General features: G+C 41.3%; 1 protein-coding gene across 2 annotated transcripts in view; it reads left to right on the forward strand.

The window, feature by feature from the left end:
• The first annotated feature begins 15863 nt into the window (after nucleotides 1–15863).
• The window catches only part of LOC140253702 (rho GTPase-activating protein 22-like), a 222330-nt gene continuing 211434 nt past the window's right edge, over nucleotides 15864–26759 (forward strand). Inside the window, exon 1 of one of the 2 annotated variants that reach the window (XM_072339446.1) lies at nucleotides 15864–16122. The gene's annotated coding sequence lies outside the window, so the exon portion shown is untranslated. The remainder of the gene's footprint in view (nucleotides 16123–26759) is intronic. The other variant, XM_072339445.1, reaches the window with a different exon arrangement.

The raw sequence follows: 26759 nt of genomic DNA on the forward strand, positions 1-26759 counted from the left end.
TTGCACAGGTAGGAGTCCAAGTGGGACTTGAATATCTCCAGAGAAGGAGACTCCACAACCCCCCTGGGCAGCCTGTTCCAGTGCACCGTCACACTCACTGTAAAGTTCTTGCGCACATTTGTGTGGATCTTCCTATGTTCCATAGTATGTCCACTTCCCCTTGTCATGTCTCCACACACCACTGAAGAGAACTGGCCTTGCTGCTATGGCCCCCACACCTCAGATATTTATATACCTGGATTAGATCCCCTCTCAGTTGTCTTTTCTCAAGGCTAAACAGACCCAGTTTGCTTAGCCTTTCTTCATAGGGGAGATGCTCCAGTCCCTTCACTAACTTTGTGTCCCTCTGCTGGATTTTTTCCAAGAGGTCCCTGTCTTTTTTGGTACTAGGGAGCCCAGAACTGAACACAGTTCTGCAGATGAGTCCTTACTGGGGCTGAGTAAAGGATCACCTTGTTCAGCTTGTTCAGTTGCTGACTAAAAAGGGGAGGCCATGCCAGCCCACACAGCCACAGTATTGGGGCCCTCATCTTCCTGTCTCCTAGATAGCCTCCGACATGTTCGCTTGCCCTGCCGTGGTGGCGGATAGGTTTGTTTCTTTTGAGCTGAGGGTGAAGCTGTGTAGACAGCATTTTGCCTTTTCTGGTTTTGCTCTGTTGCACACCTTGCCTCACTGACTCCCATAGGTTCTTTTAGACATTTGAGGTTTTATGTGGCACTGTTATCTAATGTGGAGTGAGCGGCACCGAGGCTGTTATCTCTGTTTTGAACAGAGGAGATGTACTGAAATTCCTGTTGCTGGAAAAATAAATTGATTCAAATCCTCTCAGCTTTAGTATGTAGTTTTGATTGCTGCGCTGTTCAATAACATCACCTGAATACCCTCCTTCCTCCTCTCTTCCCTCTTAGTAACACTTTCTCTGAGGGAAAACCAACTGTCTGTGGTTTCCACAGTAACTGCTACCAGGTGATATGGGTACCCTCAGGGGAAGTGAAGGGGTTAGTAATAAGAGGCATACACAGCTGTTGCAGAAACTCTGTAAGTAAGGTAAGGACATAATTCCTTCTGAGGAGGAGTGTTCTTAACTAATTTGTCAGTTAATATTATGTTCTTTTTGGTTACAGGCACGTGTTGCTTGGCCATTAGTGTTATTGTTGATCAGGATGTTTTGACAAGGAATCAGCTCGAGTCTTCAGGTTTGTTAGCTGATGGAAGAGGAAGCCAGTTCTGCAGTGTCACTGAAGGCAGGTACGGGTTCACATTTCTGAAATCCTTTTGAATGTTATTTAACTAATGGTGTTAATTTTATTTTTAAGAGCAACACGACATTTCAATGAATGTGGCCATAGCTACACCTTGACATGCTGACTTCATCATGTTTATCCTGTCTTCTCTCTGCTGCTCTATGGGATATGCAGGCTGTTGAGGTTATTAAATCTGGCAGGTGTGTTGTGCGCACGTAGGAAGCAAGTAGATCACAGCATATAGGGAATGAGTAGCTTTTGCTTCTAGGAGGCTTAAAAGACAGACTAAAAAGCTTTCTTCTTAGTGTCTTAACCAGTTGCTGGAACAGTGCAGTTGACCTGCAGAACAACACTCTGACTAACAAGAGTCAGAATGGAAGGTAGTTCATTTAAGGTATATACACCTGAATGATGTGGAGTTTCCCCTACTCTACCCCAGCTGTGCAACTAGTGTCCCTCAAGCAGTGATATTTATACCATGCAAAATGCACACTCATGATTACCCAAAATAGGTATTGCTAAACCATTCTACACAGTAGGTTGTCCTATGCTAACTAATACCTTGAATGTTTTCTTGCTTTTCACTCCTTCTTGGACATGCACAATGTATAGTCGAGTCAGTTTGAATGAGCTTTCTTTTACGGTGATTGGTCCAGTTTCTTATCTGTAGGTTTCAGATCTGCAATTCCAGGAGCTTATTCCTTTGAAATGTGCTATGGATAAGCCAAAGTCTTGCCCCTATTCTATCAAACTCCTCCCAAGTCCTGCCTATTCCTTCTAAGTTCCTCCCCAAACTCTGTCTCAGCAGTAAGGGGTCTCCGCTTTCTTTGTTTTCTATGCAATTCAAGCGAGGGCCTCATCCGGCTGTACAGGGATCATCCTAGGGTTTCTACCTTTATTCACACGAGTAATAAAAATTTAGTAGCTTATGTAAGTACTCTCTGCCTGTGTGGTGTTTGCAGATTGCTGATCAGGATTTCTGTGTTGGTGTTCCTCTCAGAAAAGCAGAGCGATGGAAGCTGAAGCCGTTCTGGGAGTGAATGCTCCTCTACAGTATTGCTTTGGCTTTCAGTGCAGGAGCTGCTGAGAGGAAGGGGTGTGAGAAAGTGTTCTAGAATGCATTGCTTGCTGCTGTGTAACATTGTTTGGTGATGTTTGCTCGCTACTTTGTGAGGGGAGAAGCTGAGCAAATGCAGCAGTTGCTTCTGGGTAGGTGGTTTTCAGCTTATGTTAGATAGGCAGAGAAGAAAACCTTTGGCACTAACAACCTGCTTGTGAACATGCACTGGATAACTGTCATGGTGTTTTTCATTTTGAACCTTTAAAGCTTTAAAGCTTCATAAATGCTCAACTTGACTTATTATGAATTGTCTCAGCAGTGCCTTATTGCCAGTGTAAACAAACCATGGTCAAGAGGGGCAGCTGTAAGTCTGGATCTGGCTTGCTGAGATCAAGGAAAGTAGCATAGTGAGTAGCGTAGCGTGTTGTTTTAAACCTATTTTTGCCTGCTTGTATTTGTAGATGGTATTAGTCTGATGTGCGGCAATGAGGCCCCACGGTAAGAGGTGGCTGGGAAGTAATGGAACTGCAGCGTACTTGGTATTGCAGTGAAACCATAGAGGAGAGAATGGTGAGTCCTTACCTGGGTTTTTCCCTGGTCCTGTGCCAAAGAAGAGTCATGTTTCCTAGGCTCCTTTCTGATTCAAAGCTTCTGTTGTGCTACTGTTCTATGGAGTCTATGGGCAGGAAATTTTTATTCTGTGAATTCAAGCATCTCGTTGAAAATGATCATGCAAATATCAAAAATGCATGAGAAATACAGAATGCAGCTAGTTTGCTTGAATTGCTCTATTGTGTTTCTGTGATTTGTTGTTTCTTAGGAGTCCTGTAGGCTTTTTGTGAGCTGTGGCAAAAATCATAACAGTTAACAGGTGACTGCCATTAAGTGACTAGAGAGATTTGCTTGCTGGAAGGAATGGATGAGACACGTTTGTAGTACTACTACTTATATTGAACGCTTCTTTTACACAGGTTGTGTTGTGTTTGGTCTGAAGGTATTTCTTAGTACTTCAGTTTCATTTTGCATATGTATACCTAGAAATGCTTGTATTCGTTGCAAAGCAAAAGCTATTTCTGTACTTCTTTCTGTTCTGGCCCTTTTTCCTCATGCACAGTCAGAATTCCTCAGTTTCCTCCACATTTATCTGTAAAAGTGTTCCTTTCTGATGTGAGGTGTAGAGCTAATCTTCCAGCCAGCTGCTGAGGTGAGTGGTGAGCTTTCCTGATGGCATGCCACAGAAATGTTCAAAGTCTAAAACAGCACACAGCAAATGCTCAGTGCATAGGTAAAGGGCTGTTTGCTGGCAGGCTACGGCTGAAGGCAGTTAATCAACTTGTTGTCTCAATTAAACTTGGGAAGCTGCTGACTGTGTATATAAAATTAAAACAAGGAATGCATGTATGTCCTCAGTTACTTCCAGAGGTGCTGAGGTATGGATGAACACTGTCAGAGCTGTTTTGTTGAAGGTTTGCTCTGGAACGTCCAGGCAAGCATCATTAGGACTTATACTTTTCCACTTTGCATCACATACTCCTTTTCTTCCCTCATCTCGCCTGCAGCGTTAACTGTTTTTGATTAGAACTTACCTGTGCACGCTGATGTGCTGAAGGCTATGGGGGAGGGACTTCTTTAAGGGTGTGCAGTAGCAGGATGGAAGAAAATAGCTTTAAACTGGAAAAGGGTAGATTTGAACTAGCAATCGGAACGAAATGTTTTACTGTGAGGGCGGAGAGATGCTGGAACGTGTTGCCCATTGAGGTTATGAATCCCTCCCCCCCTTCCCAAGCATTCAAAGCCAGGCTGGATGAGGCATGAAGCAACTTTGTCTAGAGGGAGGTGTCCCTACTGACAGCAGGGCAATTGCAACTAGGTGATCTTCTAAATGTTCCTTTCAACCCAAATGATTTAGTGATTCCACGAGTATTCCTAATGTTCATCCACACCTGTGGGAACTTTTGAGACCGTTAATTGCCCTTTTTTCAAGTCTATTTTGTTAGTTATTAAATCCATCTCTAGGTTAGTCATGTTGTTGTTCTCCACTTGGTTAAATGAAATGAAAACCATGGTATGCAATGCAGCCGCTTTAAATACAGGGAACAGAACAATTACTGTAGTCAAATCTCCCTTGAACACCAGAAGCAGAAAGTCTCCTGTTGTAAATGCGTTGCTGTTAGGCTTACTCACCGTATTGCATTTGGGAAAGCAACTGTGGGGCACGCTGTAGGTTCAAAATTCACCCCTAAGTAAGAGTGGATGTTTTTCAACCAGGTGGTTAAGAGGTCAATTGTGTAGGGTGGGCAGCCTACAGTGTAGTGGCAACACAGGTGAAGGCAGAAAGCCAAGGGACTGCTGCCTTCCTTCCTTACCTGTGGCAGGAGGGATTTACGGTGGCTGAGCAGTCTATAGGCCTGTGTTGCTTTAAATGTGTTTAATAGGATCCACTGTGGCTTTATATTTCTCTCTCCTGTTTTAGATACCTTGCCTTTCAGCTTGCTGGAAATTTTGAACGGAACGGGCATCAGCAATATACACAGTTGGATTGGCTCTGTTTTCCCATGCTGGCAAGATGATCTCTTGACCTCCACAGGCAAGCCCTATGCTTTCTTCTAATTGCAATAGCTTGTTTATGTGATTTAGCTGTCAATGTTGCTGTGCTGTTTTGATAGTGTAGGAAGAGTATTGTGGTGGCTGTCAGTTATTTCTGCTTACCTCTGATGGCTCCCAGCGCATGTAACTGAGTAGCACGGAACCTGTTAAGTTTCAAGGCTGGCACTGCAATTTCCCCTCAGACTGTTCTTGAGGCTAGTTTTCTTCCTGGCCTCCTCTTCTTTGCCCAGTGTCTTCAGTAGATGCTTTACCTACTGCTCCTTAAGGTCTAGTATAATGTCCCTGTTACAGATTCCCATGACAAAGCCAGACAAAGTCTAGTGTGATACATAAAGGGATAGATTGATTCAATTAAGCAAGGTGGTGCAATGAGCAAAACAGTGCTGGGTGCTGAGGGCAGTCTACACTCCACCAAGGTGCCAAGGTCGCAACTTGAACAAAGGATCAGTTCTGCAGTTACACAGTTCTTATCTCTTGCATACGTTCCAGTCATTCTTGTGGCTGCACAGGTTATTGCTGGGGTCTTATGTTGTTGTGTGTGGGGGTGCACTTTCTTGTCTCCTGATGATCGTGGGGGTGAAATTTAGCAATCTTTTCTATTATTCTCTGGTTATTTTCTAGCAGCTTATGTGCCCTGGCAATGTGTATTTTGCAGTGCATGCAGCTTCTTAGTTTCCCTTGTTTATAACACAATTTATATTTTACAACACTGTTTACATTCCAGGACACCTGAGAAAGCACCATTGAGTTTAGATCTAACAAACTGAACCCTTACCTATCACAGTCCCAGTCCACTCGAATTCAGGTGCTGTTTGTTATAGCCATACTGTGGCACGTGAGCCTGCAGGCAAAACTCCTACTTAATTCTGTGTTTCCCTAATGAAAGCAGCAGAGCTGGTTACTTAAGGGCTGAAAATGGACTGTGAGATTTGTTATGATTATTGTGTGTGTCACTAGATTTCTGCTTAGTTGGTATGCTCCATAGCCAAGCAGGGCCTTTGGCCTCCTTTACAATTAGGTTGTGAACATGTAAAAGCAAGTAGACAGCAAACTGTTGTGATTAGTGTTAGCTCGAACAGTGCAGCATCTGACTTCTCAGTTCACAATGGTTTTGAGACAGTGTTTTTGAGTTTCACTGTCTTAAGGAATTTTATTCCTTTTCTCTGTTTTCCTGGTACCCTCTTAGTTTTTCTGTGATTGAGGCTCAACTCTCACATGGATTTTTGGGATCCAGGAATACACCAGGGTATTTCCTTGGTTCCCAATAGCTATAGAGAATGTAATGTCTTTTATGCTCCAATTGATGGACTGGATTACGTGAGCCATAATTAGTGCATCTCTGGCAATAGGAGTAGGAAGACTTGATGTGTGGGTAGGGTGATCAAGGGAAAATTCTCGAATATGTGCTTAAGTACCTAAATCCTTAATTAGGGTATCCTTGGCTAGAATTATTTTGAATTTAAACCTACTTCAAAGTCCTGCACACCCTGCAGGGTTTTCACTCTACTTTTCATTGTCTCTTAGCTGAATGCCCCTCAGTGTATGTCCCAATTTGCAGCTCATTCCAGTACAGAGCATCTAGCTCCTCACTTTCTACTGTCCATCCCCCTTCTGCCTCAGCAACATAGTTGACAACCTATCCAACTTTGTGCTACAGCTCCTCCTTTCCGGTGAGTAACTCCCAGAACCTCTCCTCCTGCACCTCTTCACCCCATGACAGATAAAATGCTTATTGTGCTTGCCTCCTAGCCCTTTAAAAACTCCCCCAAAGCCTTCTGCTCCCTAATGTACTCCACTCCTGCATTCAATCTTTTCCACTCCATTCTAGTATATGCAGCTGGACAAACAGGAGGCCTTTCCCCCAGAGAATTTCAAGTTCCTCAGTGCAGGAATCTCAACGTATGTCCCTTTTCTCCTTCTCCTTGTGCTTCAAGGCAGCAAAGCAGGTTAAGTCAGGCTAGGCGTATACTAGCCCTTTGTGCGCTGTGAGAATGGATGACTCCAGGCAAGGTCTGGAAGAACACTAAGGCTAGCAATACTTCAGTGTGGTACTTTTTAAATACATTGTAGCTACTCTTATTTCTCTTGCCAAGTAAGCTGTACAGGATTCCACACCTTATGAAGCAAGTTCAGCCCTATGAGAGCTTTAGAACTGTTAGGTGTTTATCCATGTGTTTATTTGTATGTGTTATTTATGGTCACATGTTAACATCTGTCTGTTAGATGAAAAGTGCTTTCAAACCAAAGGGATTTGGATGGGTTATTTCTGGTTCGGCACTTTCGATGAATGCAGTCTTATGGAGCAAGTGTTATTACACCAGTGTATAGTTGCCCGCACCACCACTGTAGAGTTGTGCTGCTTCTCTCTTTTTCCCTGGGACAGCCTGGAGATACTGCAACCTGAATTGAAAACATCACCAGCCTTGGGCTTTCTCTAAGACATGGAGCTTGCAATGAATTAATTTTGGATGAACTGTTTATTTGCTCTGCGTGGAAGGAGGAGTGATAGCGCATTACCAAGAGAATACCGACAGCACTGAAACAGTTTTCCCCAGTGAAGAACAGGAGCAGGCAGTGAAGGACTACTGTAGTGCATTCTCTTCACAGATTATCAGCGGGCTACTAGATGCCTTTCTAGAAGGGATTGGTCTTGCCGAGGTCAGGTCTATGGGTCACAAGTGAGTATGTTGATATTAAATACATGTGAAGTGAGGTCAGCATAAATGAATACCAACTTGGCACCTGAACCCAGATCTGAGCTATTTCACTTGCTGTTTTTAAAATGCTGCTGGTAGAATAATTTTACAGTTTTACCTGAGGTTTGCATTTGTTAATTTCATTCTAAAACTTGTTAATTCACGTGCTATCTTGTGCCAGTCAGTCACCATCCTACTGCTTCTGTTTCCAAGATGTCTCGGTACTCTTATGGTATTGATTATGTTGATTCCCTTCAAAGCTTCTTCCATTCTGTCCTGGAGACCTTTGCTGAACAAAGAGCCTGGGGGGTGATACCAGTCCTTACCGATATCTCTTCAGGCACATCCTTAGATATGTCACTGCTTGTATTTTTTTTTACAGTGTGTACTAGAAAACATTAAAACACATGTTGTTGCTAGTTTATATCTATATACTGTTAATTATTTTAACTTCGCCTCTTTAGATCCTTTATTACTCAGGTCTTATTTGTCCAGCTCCAAATATCGGTAGTTTTATTTCAGACAGCTGGACAGACAGGAGCTGCAGCCTTTGTACCTATGACTTCTACCTTATAACTACAAATTTCTTTACTTACGTGTTCTTACTTTGTTCTAAATGCAAAAACAACATTTGATTCCCACGCTATGGCAGCTCCTGTTCTGTTTCTGAGTGTTTGCGAGCTGTGACTGGGTCAGATCAGAAGTAAATCTTGCTTAACCTCTTGATCTATGAAATCTACTGTGCCAGGATGATACAGCTTTTCAGGTATTGCATTCACTGCTGGAAAGAGTGACAAATTCGTGGAAGATAAACCTACTGAAGACCGTTAACTATAGAGAAACCACCTTTACCAGAACTGGAATCACAAATAGCTGAAGATGTAGGAGCCCTCTGGGGAGTGCCATTATTTGCCTGATAAATGCCTGCTCTTCTGTAGGCATCTACCATCAGATAGATCTACCGTCTACGCCGTTCAAATTACAGGACTTACATTTGTCTTTAAAGGAAAGAATGTTACAGGGAAGAGGGTGAGGAGCTGAGCTGTGGTCCCCTCGTTCAGTGGGTCTTGAGGGCAGAAAAGGCCCAGTAGGAGTGTTCCTCTGAATGCTCATTCTGTTAATTCTTGAGAACTAAGCGGTTGGTGCGTGCTTTTTGTACTAACTGTAACTAACAGGGGGCAACCAGGTTCTGTCTAATGCGTAATTATAATAAAATAGCTTATATATAATAAATATATAGAATAAAAAAATAAAAACACAACTCCTGATAATACTGTAGGTCTCTGTACATGCCCTTCATGGAATTAATGGTGCGTTTTCTGGTTCTTCACTGATATTTCCTGGTAGATATATGATGCTGGTTTGGTGGCGATTTCTTAATGTGTTGCCACATTGTTGTAGAGAATTGTACTTCAAAGGAGCTGTGATCTACAAATAACCTCTTCTCAAAGAAGTGTTCATTGTTTTCTTTGTACTTTGTAATGTGAACCCAGAGTCCAGTAATTTTCACCATTTATTAAAGAAAAAATACACCAGAATATCCTTTATTCTTCCTGCAGTCTCACGCTTCCAGCTGTCCCCAGCTGTAAACTGGAGCCTGATGAGCTCTTAGTTGCCTGGTGTGCAATGTGAGAGAAATCAGAAACTTTCTCTGCTAACTTTCCTCTGCTTATGTTACATTGTTGCAGCTCCATCTTCCCACACCTTTAATTTTCTGTCTGCTGCTTTAATTTTAGTTTGTCATTAGTAGTGTTGAACTGCTATCTAGCTGCATCAACATAGAGTTTTCCTAAATGAGCATGAATTGCTTTGTTTGCCTGATGCTTATGCTGCAATGAGAATGCCCCGATGCTTACATGTTATCTTAGAAAACAGTTAGGAGAGGATGAAAAAGGTTTGTCCAAATGCTATTAGAAGGTGATGGGGCTTTCTTATTTTTTATGTTAGGGTCTGAAGATGATGTGTTTTCTACCTCCATTGTGTTTCTCTTATCTTTTTAGCCATGGTTAAAATTACTTTTAGTGTTATTGCCTCGACTTATCACACACTGTGCAATATTGACTGGAGATGGATTTGAGTGCTGATGTACAGTGAGCTTGTAACTTGAATTGAGCATTACAGCGATGTTTGCCATGTATTTGGCATAAGTATTAACTTGTCATTTCTTGTAGGTGTGGATGTCTTTTAGCCTCTCTGGAGTACTCAAAATACTGAAATCAAGAACTACAAGTATGTAAGGTTAATACATCAGAGTACAAGGCTGTCTATATGAATTCCCAAAGTTTAGCCAACCCAGTATCCAGTGTGTAATAGCAGCCTGCAGAAAATGCTTAGGAAGCATCGAACAAGATGCACTTACGGTGTACATTTCACTGGGTATCCTTCTGTCCTTCAGAAAGCTGCAGCTGAGTGCCTGCCTCAACCACAGGTAGCTCTGTGTTTAGCAGCCTTTGTGTATAGATGATAGTTTTTTTCAACATCTGTAAGACGAACTGGACACAAAATCCTGTGGCAAAGTATTCACTAAGTGTTTGAAGATATGAAGATGCATTTCTTAAGTTCACTTTGTGTTTTCTATCTAATGTCTCTGTGGAGAACATCGCTTAGTTCTTTAATAGGAAAAAAAGCTATGAATTATTCCCTTGTCTGTATAGCAACCAGAATTACTCATTGTCATGGTAGAAGAGCCAAGAGAAAATAAAGCTTGCTCACTGAGTGTTGCTGGTGTGTTGGATAACAGTGTGATTACACATATCTGGGACTTAGTCCTGCCTATGGAAGGCATTTCTGTTTCTAGGTAATGTTTACAAATGGAATAGATGTTTTTACTGTGGTGGTCTATTTCAGGGAGAGAAATTCAATAAAAAAAATACTTCAAAAAATTAAAATTGAGCTTTATTTGGGAGACCTAAATTAGTATTCTAATCACCTTCCTCTTCCAGAGAAAAATAATAACATTCAGATTAATCAATAGAATATGATTTTTATATATTGAAGCTAGTATCAGCATGTAAAACCTACCTTAAATCTGAATTTATTAGATTTTTACTGTGTGGTTTATAATTGTTTTGCTTTACGCTCCAGTCCTTGGAATCTCCACTGTTACCTTTATGTAGTTGTCAGAGGGTTTTCTGGTACTTCCTGCATAGCTCACTGGTGGAAATTAAAACTTTATTAAGAACAATGTCCATACTTCATTTGACGTTAAGAAGTATTGAGAGCTCTGTGTGTTGTTAAGATTTGTCTGTTCTGGAACCAATGGCAAAACGTCTACCAAGAGGCGCTCAGTTTAATAGTAGCGCAGTGCTAAGCAGGTACTGCATCAAGCTACTAATGTTCGGTCAGTGTTATGAGGATGTCAGCATGGGCGTGTGGTTGGAATATTAATTCCCCAGTCATTCATTTGTTGTATGCATGCGAAGACACCGTATAGAAAGTGAATGGCTGTTTTGTATGTTCAGAATTTTTTCTTTCTTTTTTTTTTTTTTTTTTTAGCAACTTCCTTTTTTCTGCATGCAAATATCTATAAAATTGAAGCTTTCTTGAAGGTATATTAGAGTGATGAAATAACTGTAAAAGAATAGGACAGGACTTGATATTCCAGATACCTCCTATGACATTATTGGAAGCACGTTAAGTGAATTGATGGCTTGGTCTTAAAAAATAAAATGGTTCTTGTTCATAGCTACTTAAATCTTCAAATTGATGGTATCTTGTTCAAATATGTTCTGTTGCAAAATTTACATTCACGCTACTCTACATGTGAACTGTGAAAACAGGACTGCCCTGAAAGTAATGGCTTCCTCCCAGGGTGCATTTAATGTTTCTAAGGTCAAACAGATCCTTTTTGATTTTGCAGTAGCAGCTATGTATCCAGTATTTTGCACTGTATTTCTGTATATCTCTTGTAATAAAGCCTTCATGAGGTGGAATACTCTATGCTCATATTCAGTCAATTTCAGCTGGAAGAATATCTGTCTATGCAAACTCCAATACGGGGCTGATTCACAACAGTCTGCTTTTAACAACCTGAATAATGCTATGATTCTTACTGTTCAGGTATTACTGCTAAAGCTTAGAAGGTTTTTCTGCATTGTAGTCCTTATCAACCAGTTTGTGTCATTACATATTAGTAAACTGGTTGAGAACTGTTATGTTGTGGGTACCCATCAGCAGCACGCACCACCACTTGCCCAGGTAGAGCAGACATCCCCGCTAGTCAAATGTGTAAGACTGAGGCATGCCGTGCCCTGTAGCACTTGCCTTTACCAAAGTAATTTTGGATGCAGCAGTGATAGTTATGGGCCTACTGGATTATGAAATGAGCGGGGTTTTAGTTTGAAAACTTGGTGGAGTTTATTTTCATTATAGATAATTTGCTCATTCTATGTACTGTGCTGCTCATTGCTTTTGAAATTCATCTTGGATTACAAGTACTTTATCTCTGTATGCTCTCGGGTCAACGCGCATGTGATGTTCAAGGCATGCCTTCTGTATTTTGAGTATATTCAGTATGCTGAACATATCTTCACAGCAGCTTTTATCTTAAGAATCATTTCTATCTTCCTAGAGAGGAATGTCCTCAAAGCAGTAATGTTAAGAGACTATTTGTTTTGTACAGCTGGTTTACAATTGGGTAGTCTGCCAAAGAATTCTCAGTAAGTTTGTGTTATTTTGTGATGTAGGGATTTATATCTCTGCCCTGCTTTGCTCTTGAAATGCAACTGATGATTTATGGCTGTGGTGATGCATGGTGGTGCTTGATTCAATTGCAAAGATTAAATGCCAAAGATAGATCACTTTATTAAATTTCTTTACATTTATATAATAATAAAAAAATCAATGTGACTTTTTTATTTATGTTGTGTTTGCAGATGCTGATAACTGTATTACAAGTTACGTGATTGCTGATGGTTACATGTGGCACAACGAACATCCTTAGGAGCAGCTTGAAGTTCCCTTGCATAGTGAAATCCTGAAGTAGTTCTCTTGCTGGAGAGGAAAGAGCAGGTAGAATACAAGAAGGTTGAAGTGATATTTATAGTACTTATTGGGTGAAATAAGTTGTCATTTAATTCCACAATTCCGCATTTACACTACAACATCACCCGAGAAAATAGATACAGTGTAAGTGTTCTATGTGCGAAGTGGTTATATTATTTTATACCGTTATGAGTTTACCGTAGATTTGAAGCAACAGAAGTTGCTTGAACCATGCTTGAAAGTTCTTCCCATTTGAGGTAGCGGATTTAGCTGTGGAGAATTAGTTTTCATTCATCAGCTTCCAGTCAAACATCTACACAATAAAAGCTGCAGAAAGTTGCAAATGACATAGTTTAGTGCAACAGAGCTACTTCCACAAGCCAGTAGGACTGGCTGAATTAGAGCCTACCGTGATTGCAGCTCCTGCAAGAAGTGGCATCTCAGATGTTGCTGGAGTGAGAGGTAAGATCTGTTCAGTTACTTCTTAAGAGAAAGGTGCTTGTAGAACAGTTTATTATCAAAGTGAGAATTGGCTTGATGGTGTGACTGCACCCATAGTAGCATTTCTGTGCAGAACTGGTAGAGTGTAATGCAATACCAAAAGGCTTTTCAAAAGTCAAGGACATGTATAGCAGTATTTAAAAGGTTGTGACCTGTGGTACTGAGCAGGTATACCTACACTGATAAGATGAATCTACAGCTATTTCACGGGAATGTGAACTGGAATCTGCTATCTACAGAATACTTGATGACAGTGATGTGCAACATCTGAATGCCCAAAGAAGATCATGGCATGCCCTTTGCAGAGAGCATCTCTTTAGTAAGTATGCAATGAATCCTGCTAGAATATGTCCAAACAGACCTTTGAGAGAGGATACAGCTTAAGAAAGCAACGTATTTTAAAAGTTTCATGGGCAGTAATTTAGGCTAATCAATTTGACAGCCTAAGATCTGATCAGTCTTGAATACTGTGTATTCATAAAGACAGGAAATAGCTGTTGTTGGATAATCTGCTGCGGCCAACAAGATACGTTTTGAGAACAGAATAATCTGCATGTCTTCTAACTAAATTAAGAGTACTTAGATAATAAAATAAACTTTTCATTCATGCTGTATTTGAAGACATTTCTCTCTATATGAACTCACCGGTCCATGTAAGTATGCCTGGAAGTATTTTGTCTGCAGATCTAGGTAATGCCTAAACATACTGTGTGCTGCTGTAGCTTAAATAGATGTGTTTTTCTTCTCCCTTGCAGATTTTCTGTACCATGCTTTGAACAAGAATAGTGCACCTGCATGTATTTAATCAACATCATGTGTTTAGCAACAAGTTCTATGGACAATCATAGTGTTAGTTTGCACAGTCCAGTTTGCACAGTCCAGTTTGCACAGTCCAGTTTGCACAGTCCAGTTTGCACAGTCCAGTTTGCACAGTCCAGTTTGCACAGTCCAGTTTGCACAGTCCAGTTTGCACAGTCCAGTTTGCACAGTCCAGTTTGCACAGTCCAGTTTGCACAGTCCAGTTTGCACAGTCCAGTTTGCACAGTCCAGTTTGCACAGTCCAGTTTGCACAGTCCAGTTTGCACAGTCCAGTTTGCACAGTCCAGTTTGCACAGTCCAGTTTGCACAGTCCAGTTTGCACAGTCCAGTTTGCACAGTCCAGTTTGCACAGTCCAGTTTGCACAGTCCAGTTTGCACAGTCCAGTTTGCACAGTCCAGTTTGCACAGTCCAGTTTGCACAGTCCAGTTTGCACAGTCCAGTTTGCACAGTCCAGTTTGCACAGTCCAGTTTGCACAGTCCAGTTTGCACAGTCCAGTTTGCACAGTCCAGTTTGCACAGTCCAGTTTGCACAGTCCAGTTTGCACAGTCCAGTTTGCACAGTCCAGTTTGCACAGTCCAGTTTGCACAGTCCAGTTTGCACAGTCCAGTTTGCACAGTCCAGTTTGCACAGTCCAGTTTGCACAGTCCAGTTTGCACAGTCCAGTTTGCACAGTCCAGTTTGCACAGTCCAGTTTGCACAGTCCAGTTTGCACAGTCCAGTTTGCACAGTCCAGTTTGCACAGTCCAGTTTGCACAGTCCAGTTTGCACAGTCCAGTTTGCACAGTCCAGTTTGCACAGTCCAGTTTGCACAGTCCAGTTTGCACAGTCCAGTTTGCACAGTCCAGTTTGCACAGTCCAGTTTGCACAGTCCAGTTTGCACAGTCCAGTTTGCACAGTCCAGTTTGCACAGTCCAGTTTGCACAGTCCAGTTTGCACAGTCCAGTTTGCACAGTCCAGTTTGCACAGTCCAGTTTGCACAGTCCAGTTTGCACAGTCCAGTTTGCACAGTCCAGTTTGCACAGTCCAGTTGGCACAGTCCAGTTGGCACAGTCCAGTTGGCACAGTCCAGTTGGCACAGTCCAGTTGGCACAGTCCAGTTGGCACAGTCCAGTTGGCACAGTCCAGTTGGCACAGTCCAGTTGGCACAGTCCAGTTGGCACAGTCCCTGTATTTTGCTATGTGTTTTAATAAAAAACATCTCTTTATATGTTCATTTTATGTGGGTTTCACATATTGCTAGTTGGTTTTTATATCCTCTTGGGAGGACTTACATAGGTTGATTGAAAAACTCACATTTTGCAGTTTGCAGACAAGAAGTCAGGATGGTGACGGTAACTGGGCATAAAGGATACTGATGTATCAACACAAGATTGTTTCCAAAGCTTTTTACTATAATAATCAATAGAGTTTATCTCGTTGCTGCAATGAAAGCGAATGTAGCCAACAGCACAATGAAAGGCGTTCGGCTTTCCGTTACCTGGCTGCTGAGAGTCGTTCCTGCCACTGGGGGGCGGGGGTGAAGCCGAGCTCTGTGGCTCCACGGGTGTCGTCCACCCATCTGTAATCAGATCGTGGGTGCGTGAGCGTTTGTGCTCTGCTGGCAGCCTGCGTGGGGTGACCGCCCCGTTAGCGGGGTGCGTTTCTGGGTGCCCCGGACTGGTGGGAGAAGGAGCCTCCCTCGGCCGTAGGGACGGGGGCTGCCCTGTAAGCCAGGGAGAAGCTGCCTCGGGGTCCCAGGCCCTTTGCAACTGAGGCAGTGGCTGGGGGTCCCCTGTAAGCAGGGAAGCTGTCTTTTGGCCGCTGCTTTTTGTGTGCCCGGCACCATTTGCCCGGTCTGCCCGCCTCTGCGATCCCCCGCAGCACCGGCTGGAAGTCCGCAGTGAGTCAGTGAGGTGAGAAAAGCCGCTCAAAGCGGGTTTTGCAGGGGTGAATTGGGTTGGGAGGCAATGCGGGGAGGAATGCAAGGCCTTCCTTGGCTGGGTGGTTGCGTGACCCGTTCGTTTTTTGACGTCGGGTTTCCCTTTTTTTACTGGTGTTGGGACTTACTGCTCCGCGGGTCTGACGGTGTCGCCGCTGGTGTTTCGGGAGCTGCAGCAGAAGAAAAATGAAGCGGCGCGGAGGACCTGGCCGGCAGGAGCGAGCACGAAGCGGCTGCTGTCGATTATCGATCTCCTTGACTTACCTTTTGTTCTTGGAAGCCTCGGTTCAAGTAAGTGTTCTGCTCTTTTTAGCTCCTTATTGCCACCAGATACCTTTGAGAATAGAATTTATTTTCATGTTTTCTTCCGGCGATGTTTGCTTTTAATCTCTGGCGTGCGCTGATTTTTAGTTTTAAATAATGTCTCTGGTTCTTTGAAACGTCTTTCCTACTGTTTGAATTGTCAGCTACCCATTAGTTTCCTTTCTGCACCCGTAAGGAAAATCCTTTTATTGGAGCTGTGGATTATACTGGCCTGTTTTTTGGTTTGTAATCGTGACTGATATGGCACAGCTCTTCCCTTAATCTCGCCCACGTCCTCTGTCAGGCAGGGTCTGCTTTAGATTTTCAGTGAAGTAAGTTGCCTCACTTCCAGCTACCCTTTTGCTGATCTTTTCTTCCGTTGCAGTTTGTCAGCACTGTCTGCCAAAGCTAGATATTTATTTGGGTTTATGGGATGAATTGGGTACTCGGGTGAATTTGCCTGGTTCCCCATCTACTGTTTGTGTCGTTTTCTCATCTGGTGCTTTATCCTTCCTTTCTTTGAATGTGATTTTATTGGACTTTATGCATTAACGTGGCCCTGATCAGTGGGCCCGTGTGGTTGTGTGACTTTCAGAAATGAGTTCCGTTGTCTGATTCAGTTCTTCCTGGGGTGTCGAGTCACCAGAAGTCTTGCTTTGTAGGGCCCGGGACAGTATTTTGGGCAGTAGCCACATGCACGGGGTCTTTTTCCAGCGATCCAGTGGTTGTAAGCATGTGGTGTTTAGGTGGCCAACGTCTATAATCTTTTCACACATCTCATAGCTCGTTTAATGCTAGGAGTTGGACTATTTCTTTCTCCTCCCATTTTTGTGTGACATTGCTCCTCCTTTGTCTTATCTTACAAGCTCTCCTTGTTAAACATTCAGGCTTTTTACGGCGTTTTTTCTTTTTGCTTGTAGGTGACAACAGTTACAGGCACTGGTTGTTTGGTTGAATTGTGAGACTTACAGTGACTGTAGTGACTGCAAGGCTAGTTGTGAGCTTCGTGGCAACATCTGCGCCCTTTAGGAGGGTTGCAGTACCCACAGGTCCATCACATGGCTTGAAGCAACCGTGAGGCCTGTCATAGGGAGCGGAGCAGCTGCAGGACTTGTCGCAAGGCTTGGAGCAGCAACAGGGCCCGTCACAGGAGCCGGAGCAACCCCAGGGCTGTAAATGCTGCAACCTGGCTGTTCTTCAACGTTGGGTAATCCTGCTTTGGTTTCAGTTTTTGGAACTGCGATTAAATTCACAGCTGCAGAAATCTAGATAGCAGTACTCAGTGCTTGTGTCTGTTGCCTAATGTACTCAATATTTTTAGAAAGAAGGAAAAAAAAAAAAAAAAAAAAAAAAAAAAAGGTTGCCAAATACATAAAAAATGAAATCAAGTTCCAAACTAGGGATGTCAGATGGGCCCTAGTTAGTTTCCATTTATCTCATGTATTTATGGAACAGATACATCTTCTAAATGAAGCTTATTAAGCAGTCTTTCAATGTTGTTGTACTTGACATGTATCCTCTCAAACAGTTTATAGACAGTGCTTGTCAAAAGTCAGAAAGAACTTTCTCTTACATCCTCCTGTCTGTCTGATAAAAGATGAGGGAAGGGGGAAAAAAATGTGCAGTTCCTTGTGTGTCTGAGGTATGTTGCACCGGGAGTTGGGAAGGCAAAGTCCTTGCTGATGTCCTCCTGTATATGTTTACAAAGCTATAATGGATCATTAAATTAGAGCTAGTGATAGGTTTTTAATTCCAGGTGGGAATGGTTTTGTTCATTTAATCGGATGTTATGCATATCAGAGATCAGGAATCTCTGGTATTTTTTGGGGAATCTTAATAATTGCCACAGCACTGAGGCTTCTCTTCAGCATGTAGCAGTATGGGCTTTCTGTTTTTCCTTTTTTGTTTTGTTTTGTTTTGTTTGTTTTTTAGTTTTAAAGTATTGGGTTTTTTATTTGTTCAGCACATAGACAAGATTAATGTTGTCATTTTTCTGTTCATGTGGAAATTATGACCTGGAAGTGACCAAAACCTCACGCAGATGACAAATTCCCTGCAGTTACGAAGTAACCACATGAACTGATTTGGTGTTGTGATTTAGATTCAGTCATTATCTATCTCCATCTGCTTTAGTATTTTTAATCCTTTTAAACACTTGGCCTAGGTTATTCCGTGCAAAAAAAAATAAAAAATAAAATAAAATAAAAAAAATATATATATATATATAAATATATATAAATATATATATATTCCAAAAACCCGTCAGGTTTATGCTGATAACCACTTTGTTTTACTATTGTTCTCAGTTAGTTCCATCAGATGTACTCTTCTGCAGTTCTGAACTTTAGAACTGAAATGCTAAAACTAAGCAAAAGTTGTAGAGCAGTTTGAAAAGCTGTGAACTTCTCTAAGACCTTTTAGATCCCATCTGTTAAAGGGCAGTTATTCTGCCTGGTTATTCTTACTGTTTCTTATCATTTAGGAATCTATTTCTACTTTTGCTACGACCAAGTCCGCTTATCTTATCCATCCCATGAGTTTTCATGCAGGAAAGTCCGCGGTAGTTCTTGAAACAGCACCTTTTGAAAGGTTTTGCCTGCTCCACCCAGTGTTCCGAAACACAGTTTTCTGAGTAGTAAAAGTCACCGTTCATTCCTCCATAGCAATGAACCCATCTCAGTCCTGAGGTATGTCTATTTCAGCACATAAGTTAATTTTTATTAACACGGGATCTAAAACAGAGTATTAGTCTGGTAAGGAACTGCCATTATATTCTATGTATGTATGCATAGTCTGTAAAGCATTATATTCTAGTATGTGAAGTCCACTGTTTTTCTTTCCTTAGCAATTTTCTTTCCTCTTGTGCTTTTTCTGCTTTTATAAGCAGGGTACTATTTTTCTGGAGACATTGACAGCGGGCGTTATTCAGCGCTCATGGAGAGCCTTCAGTTAACAGGCTTTAGCAGGGGGGTTGGAGCTTGACGGTCCTCGAGGTCCCATCCAACCCAAACTATCCTACGATTCAGTGTTATTATCTTATTATCAGATCATACTTTTCCTTACTGGCTTTTGGAGTTATTTATTTACATGTCAAATGATGTCTCCAATACAGACAGTAACAGTGAAATGACTCAGTGATGACTGTGTGGTAGAGCTATATTTTAAGGAAATAGATTTGTTTACCTTATGAAGTACTAAAGTCTTGAATTTAGTAGTCAGATAATTATATTTGAACGTAATACAGCAGACGATTTTGCAGCCTGATTTGCCATCTCTTCCAAGGAAAAAGCACATACTGGGAAGCGAGGGTTGTGAATTCAGCTTGTTTCAGAATAATCTGTTTTTTCAGCATTGCTAACTAGCGTTTTATAATGTGTTACATCCAGTGGATTTTAGTTACAGCCTATGAGCATTGCTTCTACTTCTTTTTTCAACTGATCTAGTGCAGATACCAGCAGGTAGGGTGGGTCAGATTAATGCAGGCGATAAGAAAAAGAACTGTTGTCCGGTATTGTTTGTTTAGTAGCTGTGATGTGAGGGAGGGAGGTCCATAGATATGAGAGGGTGGAGGAAGAACATGTTTGTTTGCAATATTTTTTATCTCTGTGTGAGAATACTGAGGAAGAGAGTGTCAGCTCTTGATGCCATAAAAGAAAACAGCTCTGTAGTGAAACTGCAGACGGAAGCATCTGTTTGGAAGGAGTGTGTCTACAGAGGTCGGAAGATCACAGCAGTTGTAAAGATCTTGCTAGCAGCAGATGGCTTATTTTCACATCTCATGAAGGAATCACTGTCATATCCAGGTTTCACTGAGGGTACATCTTTTATTTAGAAAATTCTAATGAAAATATCAACATATGCTTGATTCTTCTCAGGAGTTCTGTCCCTTTGATCATTTTCCATCAGGAGAGCACCTGTCTTTTGTGCTACTTCTTCCAGTTTTTACTAGGGAGCATCTGGACCACTCTGCTGCATATAGAACAATTACCAGGCAGCCAGTCATTGATAGGCTGTGTGCAAAACAGCAGTGGCTGTCCCAGTGCTGCCTTTGTAGTCTTTCAGAGCAACTCAAGTTTTCTTCCTAAATTTAGCTGCCATTCTGGTGAAGTGGGCTGGTTTCTTTGTGATAGACTTTACTTGGAAGTAAAGAAAGCTCTGAGGTTTTATTTGTAAAAGAGGTATATTGTGAGCCATGTCTTCAAATATTATTCCAATACTGGTTCTAACCCCTGGAGCTGCTTAGCAAACTGAAGAAAATCCTGGCCTACAAAACACTGTCTGTGCTTCCTACTGAGGATTGCCACTGGGACTGTTTTCTGTTGCTCACTTCATGGTGGGAAATGTATTAGCAGTATAAGGATCTTTCTAAAACATTTGACTAAATAAAAACCTTTAGAATCATAGAATTACTCAGGTTGGAAAAGACCTCGAAGATCATCAAGTCCAACCGCATTTATGCTGCTTGTAGAGCTGTTTGCTGTGTGATTGTACATTGACTCTTGCATTCTTGAGAATACAAGCATCCACTTTGAACGAAATCCACAGGGCAGGAGTTCACAGAGCAAATCTCAGTCCCACTCTGAGAAAGTTGGATGCTTGACCAGATTTAACTGCTTTGAACCTTTTGTGCTTGAATTACTTGTAGAGAATGACATGTTTGTGTACAGTAAACTCCTGTGCAAATACCATGGTAATAACCAAACGTACTTTGCCTATTGAAAAAAGTGCAAGCACTCTGGGAAACAGAGGTAAGAACTGTGGAGAGGCAGGAAAATGAAACAAAGATGCTCGCTCTCGGGGGTGTTTTCTTTTGTGACTTATTTTCTAGCAGTATAATAATGGGAGTGAGAAAGTAAGGCCTGTTTTGGAGGGGAAGATGGATCTGTTTTTCTTCTTGTCCTGGAGATCTATAACTGTTTTAATAGTTATTCTGCTGCTCCTTCTTATAAACAGAGCCATTGCCGAGATGCCAGATCTCTTGCTGTGTGAGACGACATATTAATTCTGAACTTACTGGAACGGGTTATTTAGCTTTGTGCAGGTTGTTTTCCATGTCAGTGCAAAAAGATCTCTTTGTACATTCTATTCTCCTTCGGGATTATTTTTTGTAATGGGGAGAAGATGGAAGAACATCTCCTTGGACCCTGTCAGAGCTGCTTCTGGTGATGACGCAGAGAAGAGTGCCCTTGTCACAGTATGCAGATGTATTCCTCAGTTCTGTCTCTGCCCCCCACCCCTCTTTTTCCTCTGGTTGGGTTCCAGAAGGTCGCATTTTACTTTGAATCCCTTGCTAGCAACGAGTGCAATCTATCAGAGCTGCAGGCTGGGCAGAGTGCTGAAAGAAGAACACGTCACAATATAGAAAGGATGCGTAAGGGAAAGATTGTTTCAGCAGGGCAGTGGGTAAGAAATAAAGAATAGAAAGTGTGCAAAATCTTCTGCTTAATTGAATGATGTTATCACTGCCTAACCTTTTTTCAGTGAGGAAATTTTCTGTCTTTTTTAATGCAGTGCAGGTTCAATCCTTTATTTATTATAACCCTTGCAGTTTTAAGAAACATGCCAGTCTTAATTTGCCACTTCTCGTAAGTAATTCTAGGAATCAGCATCGATCTAACACTGAGCTTTTCTTCTTGGCAAGTTGCTCTGCCTGAGTTATTCTGGCTGACTTTCATTCCCACAGCGTGCTGGTTCTTGAGAAGCAGCAAGTGCTTATATCTTCATTTTTCATTGTTTTCAGAATGCACATAAACAGCTTCCCAAGAAGTTTTTCTCCTTTCTTCTTTAACTCTGATTCTTTGCCTAGTTCAGCCTCAGTTCAAACTGTGTTCTCTTTAAGTTCCCTAAACAAACAGCTCTCACACAGGGCAGAAGTTCTGACTAGCTTTTCCATCTGAGGGCCATTTCACCTGCTAATGAATCTGTGCTCCTGCCTGCCAGAACTCCTTGTCCCATGGCTGGTAACCACGCAAACACCTTGTCTGCATTCCCAGCTGCTAGCTCCTGTCTGTAAACCTAGGCAAGCACCGTCATCAGCTCCAAGTGTTGTTGTTCACCTTATATCATGTCTTGGCTGAGCTGCCATCTGCTGGGAATAGTAGTTCTGTGTGAGTCAGAGAACCACCCTGAAAAACAGCAGACTCTGAAATTACTGCTTTCGCAGATTCTATTGACTGTGGAGAGCTTTTGTATCAATGTGAACATGATGCAAAGATGGCGAGGGGGATTGTTTTGTTTTGTTCTTTGAATAGTGTCATTCGAGTGTGTATCACACTTCTAATGTTGTGGCTGACAGATTTAGCATTGTGGGTCTGAGATATGTCTATGAATGTTTGGAACTGGGGGGGTTTCAGGAGAGAATTTGTTTTTTGTGAGCCAAGTCCCATGCTGGTTACTTATTTATGCGGGACACCGAGCTTGCATGTTAAAAGGCCACGCAACAGAAAATTAAGTGCTTGTTCTACAACTTTTGTGAGGGAAGAACTGATTCAGTAGAGGCAGAGTATGGCTGTTGCCTGAACTTTCTTCTTGTTTTGAAAAACCAACCAACCAGGAAATACTGGGGGGCAAAGAAGAAGAGAAACCTCTTCCAAACTCCGTGAACATTGCTCTGGACATTCTAAATAAGTGTCATTGCAGATATATAAATATATATATATATATATATATATATATATATAAATCTCTGCTTTTCTGGATTGTAGCAGCTTGAGTCAGTCTGACATCTCTGATGTATTTGAAACTGACATCATTGTATTAACAGGGTTGCTTTGAACACATTCAGTATCATTAAGGATGTTTACGTCTCGCTTTTGTGTGCCTCCGGTGGCGCAGCGGTAGAGTTCCCGTTTGCAACACCAGGGGGCCCGGGTTCGAATCCCCCCCTGTGGAGCAGGGGGTAGAAGTGCCGCTCTGCTACACAGAGGGCTCGAATCCCGGGAGTTGGACTCGATGATCTCTAAGGTCCCTTCCAACTCGCACAATACTATGATACTATGATAATGTCATATAGTCATCCTATCTACGTGTGAAATGGCTTGCACTGTCACCTAATGCACTGTGCTTACAGGTGTGTATGCAGAACTTAAAGGTTATATCCTAAACTCCCTCACAAACATGGTATCAAAAAGTAAGATTGTTTTATGTCTCTTCTAATGGCACTATTTAAGTCATTGGACTATAATACTGGTAAGTATATCTCTTGAACATTTCACTGTCTTATTTTTAGTATCTCTGGCATGGCAGCATTGATGGACTAGAAAACTGAAATTTGTTAGACATAATTTACTTCACTTCCAAGTAGAGATGTAAGAAATTAAGGATATGTTGTCATATGGTTACAACTCTACAGCCAAAATCACTTCATCTTTCTGAAGCTGACTGCACATTCAAACTCAGGCAAGTTGCTTAAACACTCTGCTTTCATTAGCCTTGTGTCATACAATGGGGAGCTGATGGCCTTTTGCTTCTCCTGTAATCTCACCCAGCACACAGAGCAAAGTGACTGAGGAGGTGGGGTGGAAGTCCAGGTGCACTTTACAGGAGAGCCATGGCTGTTCCTGTGCAAGAGTTCTGATGGGGACCTGTTAATCTGTAACCTTCAGGCTTCTGCACAGTCCAACAGAACACTCAAGCATTCTGTTGGACTGTAGAATAGGCATCTGATAGAAGACAAAGCAAGAACTGTATTTTTTGACAGTAAAAACTGACATGTATGTTGGGGAGCTGGTTTCCATAAGAGAATGCATAATTTAGAAACTGTAAATTTCATAGTTTGCTCTTTCAGACCAGATGTCAGAATGTATAGCAAAGTTAAATATAAGGAAATTACTTAATTACAAGTGATAGCTTCTGTTGAATTTCTAAATCACCTTGGATTGCATCTAGGAAAATGGAAAGTAAACTAGATTATTATAAGAAATAGTTTGCAGAGAAAAACCAGTCAAAGGCTGACTTTGAGTACTTTCAAATGGATATAAGGTAAAATGCCACAGCATAAAGCAAGGGATGAGTTATAGCCAGTGACAATCCCTATATATCATACTGCAAGCTTATCTTCAGTTTTGTCTTAAGTTCATTCTTTCTCACTGTTACTCCTTTCAATCACCTGTAAGAAGAGATGTTTTTTTACTGTCATGATAGTAAGAGTGAGCCTTTTGGTATTTGTAATGGCTTCTGAGATATTACAGCAGCAATCAATGTAAAACTGAGCATTAGGCACTGTCTATGTGCTTTCTTGGTAACTTATGCAGTTTCTTTATTGATGTTTCCGTAATAGTTGCTCTTATATAAGTAGACTTCATAAAATACTAAGAGAGGGGGAAGAGAGGAGGGGGAAAGATATTTTGGCCTGCTCTTTACCATGGCAAAGAAGAAATATCTGTGTTTTGGTGAAATTTAGAGCATCCTTCACACAGTGCTGAGTGGGGCAGTATAAAGTTGCTCCTGGCAGTAAAAATAAGTTGGTTTGTCAGTTGGTTGAGTTCTCATTATGACAATTACTATCCTGAGCTCTCTTTTCAGAAATGGCAAGTTATTTAGAGTACAAGTCTAATTAAAAGAAATAGGGTCATGATTATTAAATATATGTTGCATTTTTTTTGGAAAAAACTTTGGACCTATCGTTGCTTTTTTGTATTTTTTTTTTTATTCTTAGTTGAGAAACGTTAATTTTAAAGCTCTTTGTATATTATATTCTTCAATACACTTAATGAGGAATAACTTTCTAACAATATAGCAAGGCACTGTAAAAACTGAGGTCTGTAATGGCACTTTCAGGATGGTATATGACAGCAGTAAAATATTTACAGTCACATTTTTCATCCTTGTGATAGTGGTATATTGATTATATACAACAACAAAGCGGTAAGAAAGGATCAAGATTTTGTGAAGTACTTTATTTACTCAGCCTTCATATAATACTTACTCCCTTTACTCAAGAGCCCTATTCAGTCATTTAAATGGCTTTTTCTTTTTTTTTTTTTCCTCACATAATTTCCATGAGGTTATGTAAGCTGGTTTCACATCAAGCCACTCTACTTATGGAAAACTTAATTAGCACTGCCATGCTGGAGGGGGAAGAAAAACAATCCCACCTGGCAGTTGGTCTGTTTATTCTTTTCTTGTTCGCTAAAAGTTGAATGTTATGTGGCTGTCAGAACTTGGACCAGCGGACTGGAGGTTTGATTTGTTCTGTGGGGAGAGTTCACCTTCAGAGGGAAAGGAACAGTCATGAAATGGAGAATGATGGAAAACCTTTGCAGAGGAGAACTTTCATCTTGACTCCAGTTGAACTGAGGCTGCCTTACAACCTTGAATGTGAGAGTTTATATCTTTCCCACAGATAGATAATAGAAACAAACCCTGTAACTTTGGATGTTTTCCTCTTCCAGATGAAATCTCTCTTCTTTTTGGCATCTTACAAAGGTCTGATAGTTTTAAGCAACCACCTGAACTTTGAACTAGAGCTATGAGCATCTTTAGGTGATAACTTTGTGTCTTAATTTAATGGACAACAAGGGGAAATGAGGATGTTTAAATATGCCATATACTTACTAGGAGTAATGTGCAATGTTTCCCACTTCATTTGTCCTAGTGAATCACGAAAGAAAAGGAATAGAGAGTAACGCATGAGATTAAATGCAGTAGCTATAAACTCAAGGTATGAGAAGGTGTTTAAAATCAATTTATTTTATTGAGCATAAAAAGTACACCTTGACATCTGCCAGGGAGATGAAAACTATGAAAAAGGATGTTGTACAAAACTGGTTACAGCAACTTCACTGCTTTAAAGAGGTTCTTAAGGAAGTCAGTTTTTAGCCAGCTGTAGGATATACAAAGTTTAGTGTAGGGCTTCCACTGATCTTGAAAGTCTATAGCACTGCTAGGAAAACTGTGCTGTCATTTTAGATCTCCCACAAAACCATAATTTAATTGGCTGTTATGCAAATAGAAAATATCATCAGGAAAAAAAGGGTGGCATGCACGGACTCATTGAGTAGAACTGCTCGGTGTTTTCTGGAGAGACGGCTGACACAATTCTCCAGTTTCTCTGAGGCCTCCTGGGCTGCAGAGCAGCACTTGATTAGAGCTGCCAATTCCATTCTGAAGCTGGTCAGCATATGTGTAATAGATGCAAGCAATTTGTTAGCATATGCTGGATGTTTGTTTTCCTCAGAGATTCTGTAGAGTATTTTAGGAAGATTTTCTTTGAAGCCAAAAAGAATAATACCAGCTTAGAAAACCTTTGGAATTTGCACTGCAGAAATAAGTGTCTTCTACTTCCCATTCGCTGGTGGTAAGCAGCAACGAGGCAATTTTTTTGAAAATACAGGGTAAACATGATTTTATTTAGCTTAATATTTTGTTTTCAGGTAACACATGTATATTGCACTCCTACAATGTAATGGGACTCTGGAGGCTCCTTAGTAACTCTAGAGAGATTGCATACCAGTGTTAGCATGGGTTTCGAATGAATAGCACTATATATTTTATATAAGGCATTCTTCAGGATGGTGATGGGTGTGAGTAGTGGATATTATGAGCCTAGTAAACTGTGTAAAAGTTAACAATTTTAACTTGAAATAGGAAAAAAAAGTAACAGATACATGAAACTTAATTCTTGC

The sequence above is a fragment of the Excalfactoria chinensis genome, chromosome 6 (assembly GCF_039878825.1).
Source record: "Excalfactoria chinensis isolate bCotChi1 chromosome 6, bCotChi1.hap2, whole genome shotgun sequence".
In the NCBI taxonomy this organism is placed as follows: Eukaryota; Metazoa; Chordata; class Aves; order Galliformes; family Phasianidae; genus Excalfactoria; species Excalfactoria chinensis.